The sequence below is a fragment of the Curcuma longa genome, unplaced genomic scaffold, assembly GCF_044706935.1.
Source record: "Curcuma longa cultivar G26 ecotype Majalengka, Jawa Barat unplaced genomic scaffold, ITB_CL_G26_1.1 contig_21695, whole genome shotgun sequence".
Taxonomy (NCBI): domain Eukaryota; kingdom Viridiplantae; phylum Streptophyta; class Magnoliopsida; order Zingiberales; family Zingiberaceae; genus Curcuma; species Curcuma longa.
The window spans coordinates 1-4395 of record NW_027431718.1 but is presented as its reverse complement, the minus strand read 5'-3'; the positions used below and the strand labels follow the sequence as shown (position 1 = coordinate 4395).

The 4395-nt window shown below is 38.8% G+C and overlaps 1 non-coding gene and 1 pseudogene across 1 annotated transcript; both read left to right on the top strand.

The window, feature by feature from the left end:
• Window positions 1-304: 304 nt before the first annotated feature.
• LOC141817716 (5S ribosomal RNA) lies at window positions 305-421 on the top strand (annotated as a pseudogene).
• A 310-nt stretch (window positions 422-731) lies between these two features.
• LOC141817715 (5S ribosomal RNA) lies at window positions 732-850 on the top strand. The gene has a single exon (XR_012600854.1). It is a non-coding gene; the product is annotated as a 5S ribosomal RNA (ribosomal RNA).
• Window positions 851-4395: the final 3545 nt, after the last annotated feature.

Genomic DNA, 4395 nt, shown 5'->3' with positions numbered 1-4395 from the left:
GATCTATTCTCTTGGCTATAAATAAGAATTAGAGTTTTAGAACTCAGATCATCAATTACTTTTGTTATTCTCTCTCTGTGCTACAACTGTAAAGACTTTCCACCTAAAGGAGTTTTGTTTGAGCATCAATTGCCTTGGAAGCAACGACTGAGTTGCAACCAAGTTTTTTTTAAGAAAATGAGTGCCTATTCTGCAACCATGCTCAAACCGTCTATTCACCCCCTCTAGCCGGTCCAACCCAATCCAACAGCTTTTTGTCGACGACCATTGGCGAGATAAATAGGGAGCGCGTGGCAAGAAGGATGGGTGCGATTATACCAGACCTAATGCACCGGATCTCATCAGAACTCCGAAGTTAAGCATGCTTGGGCGAGAGCAGTACTAGGATGGGTGACCCCTGGAAGTCCTCATGTTGCACCTATTTTTGATTTTTGTTCATGTTTTTATTCATTTTCTCTTTTGTTCATCCGGGCTGCCTCCCTCCTCGGCTCTCGGGCCTTGTGTTCGCGTAGCGGCGAGAGGTTTGTGCATACACGTGTGTATTTATCGGGAATTATTTTTTTGAGATGTGTGTGTGCATTTTCAGTGGTCTCTCATCCTCCGGTGATTTCGTGGTCGTTTGGTTGGGAAATCGCGGATGGATGGATTTAGGGTTCCGCATGATGCGATGAAGGTTGCTTTTTATCGACGACCATTAGCAGGATAAATAGGGAGCGCGTGGTGGGAAGGATGGGTGCGATCATACCAGCACTAATGTACTGGATCCCATCAGAACTCCGAAGTTAAGCATGCTTGGGCGAGAGCAGTACTAGGATGGGTGACCACATAGAAAGTCCTCGTATTGCACCTATTTTTGTTCTCGTTTTTATTCATTTTTTATTTTATTCGTGCGGCTTGCCTCCGTCCTTGACTCTCGGACCTTGTGTTCGCGTAGCGGTGAGAGGTTTGTGCGTACGTGTGTGTGTTTGTTGGGAATTATTTTTTTGAGGTGTGCGTGTGCATTTTTCTATGCTTGGTAGAATAGAAAAAATGCAAGTGTTTTCAAAATTCATATGTTTTTCAAATTTATTATAAAGTAATTTTCCAAAGGTTTTAAAAAGTTTATCTTTTATTTTGAAAAATACTACAAAAAAACTATGATTTTGCGATGAATTTTGCGATAAAATTTGCGATGAATTTTTTTCGTTGCTATAAAGTCATCACCAAGTTTGGCGATGAAATTTCTCGTTTTGTCACAACTATTTACGACGAAAACTGAATTTCGTCCCCAAATTCGTCGTAGATTTGTGACGAATCTGATTTTCGTCGCAAATCTACGACAAATCATTTTCGTCGTAGATTTGCAACGAATCTATTTTTCGTCGCAAATCTGCAACGAAAATCCTTTCGTCGCAAATCTGCGACAAAAATGGGATTCATCAAAAATCTGCGACGAATCATTTTCGTCGCAAATTTATGACGAAAGGATTTTCGTTGCAGATTTACGACGAATCCCGTTTTCATCGTAGATTTGCGACGAATTTGGGGATAAATTTCAGTTTTGTCGTAAATTGTCCATGCACAGTAAGTTACGATATAAATGTGACAAAATCATTTTCGTCGCAGAATTCATCGTAAATTTGCGACGAATCTGGTTTTCATCGCAAAATTAAATTTTTTTCTTTCCTATCCCCTTTATTTGTTGATTTTCTCGTAGATACAATACATGATCCAATCGGATCGAATTAAATTTTACTAATAACCTATACATAAGTACACATATTAATATTAATCTACATCCACATACATATATCAATTCACACAAATTGAAATCACAAACATCCATATCCATATATATCAATCCACACTGTACAAATATACATATCAATCCATATCATGATCGAAAACATTAATATCACTCCAGAACAACATCAATATCAACATAATGAAATCCAAATCAGTACATCCAGTTATATAAATCCATATACAATATATGTAATGTCAAGAGGGATGATCAGGACCAAGAAAAGATGCAATAGAATCATCGTGCTCATTTCTTCAATAGTACCATAGGATGCTTTATTTGAACCAGAGTCATTATCCTTCTGACTAATGAAATCATTAGGCATATCATTATCCTTCTTCAACCCACGTATCATGGCATAAGTATATCTACTGCTAGTTGTTGCCTTTAAGATGTTAGTCGATGAAACAGGTAGCATTTTGTTCTGGATCAGAGTAACAGGAACTGCTCTAGTGTCAGAGAATGAAGGTAAAGGCACAAAAGTTTCAATTAAAGCTCTTGTCTGAGAATGATCAAGCTCAAACCAGAAGTGTTGAGGTGTATAGTAGTTATCCTTGATAATCCCCTTGAATTGGTTCTCTGTGAGGGGTGCACATTATACCTTGAAGTGCACTAAGACCTTCATAAATAAAACATACACCAGACAAAATGAGTATAAAAAGGCTAAAATAATTTTGATGCAACCAAAATATAATCTTTTGACATGTGAAAGGAAGTAGCTTTAGAGAGATATCTATGATGGAAATTGTGTTATTTCATCACCATCAGTCCATGCATATGAGTTGATGTTTATTTGGCCACAACTTGTGGCCTCAAAGATGCCATGTAGTGGAGTTAAGGGAAGCATAGTAATGGCCATTGCCTCGGCAAACCATTACTTGATCTATTTAACTACAGTGATAGGAAATTACATGGCATTTTTTTTGCAGAAAAAAGATGCCATGTAATTTCCGATCACTGTAGTTAAATAGAAAAAGTGGTATCATTCTTCAATATTTTTGACATAGTTGAAGTGAGGTGAAGGTAAACCTGCCAAAGACCAAAATTGCAAAGACTTTTAAGGAAAACGTAAATGATAACAGATGGGAGTTCAATGAGAAAACATAACAAATACATGGATGATGAAAAGATAAAAGAAGATGTTGCAATTTACCAGTCCACAGTCCAACTATAAATAAGCCATCTGTCAAATATAAATATAAGGAACTATAAACTCTATAATAGTACTAGGTAGGAGACCTTATGTATGATCATGTCTCTACGATATTCATATTTACGGAATTCATCCATGTGTTCTATTCAGGCTACTACACATATGACGATTAGGCCAAGACACTATTAACTAAAGTTGATATTGTTGGGATTGGTGCGCTCGCTATGAATAGCATTTTTTGTGGCACAACGTTTTAGTTTGCAAGGTTTACCTCTGCCAACCACAGAATTCACAAGACTTCCATCATTTTTTTGTTTAGAAAATAAATTTTAAAAAAATGATAACATAAAAAGATTGTAAATGTAGTCTACTTAGATCATATTCTACCATTGAACTCAAATACTCAATAAACTGCTTGGACAAGCACTCTTTCATTGTTAAACAAAAAGATGGTACTATTTAAACAAGAAGATGGTACTATTTAATCTCAAACACAATGACTAACCAAATAACTACTTGGACAAACACTCTTTCATTGTGTGGTGCTTGCATCCGAAGATCACACCTCCTAGGTCACTCTTGTGTAAATTCCTTGATGAAACCATGGTGTTACATGATTCTACGAACCTTGCAGTTCCTTCCATGCGTTTCTTTTGTCATTCCATTGCACTATCTGGTCAAACAAAAAAAACAAACATTTATGAAGAGAAATGAGAAAATCATATAGAATCTCATTTCAAATTGAAATATAAATTCAAAATCAAGGATATGATAAACTAGCTTTGTATCCTGAGTTTGGCTATCTCATTTCATTGTCATTAGACATGAAAGCAAATTTAGAATGAAAACTTGTTATTGGAGACAGTACTTCTTTACTATTATTCCCATTTTATGGTATACATTAGATTTAAAAATGTCATTGTAGGAATTGCTTGAGTACTATTCCTTTCGTAACCCACCACAATAACAGAATTGCTTCATTTACTTAACGCCCAACCATTAGCTGAAAAAAACAAGGCCAGTCCCTCCTAGCCGCGGCCAACACCGGACAGCGGCGGGCAGCTACCGCTAGTAGCCAGCCCCGGCCAGCGACTCCCAGCGGCGACCAGCGCCGGCCAACGCTGGCAAACGCCGGCCAGCAGCGGCCAGCGCCTGCCAGCACTGGCAAACGCCGACCAACACTGCTGGCAGTTCCCGCGGCAGCGAAAAAAGTTGAGGAAGGAGAAGGGCTTACAAACTCAAGGAGGAAGGATCAACGGCTGGCGGCGAGGAACGAGGCAACGAGAAAGGGAGAGGAGGCGATGGCGGCGAGAAACGAGGCAGCGAGAAAGGGAGAGGAGGCGGCGGCGAGGAACGAGCGAGGCAGCGAGAAAGGGAGAGGAGGTGGCGGCTACACGAGAAAGGGAGAATGAAAATGAGGTTCAGATCTAGGGTTAACTAAAAAATTTGGCGACGAACT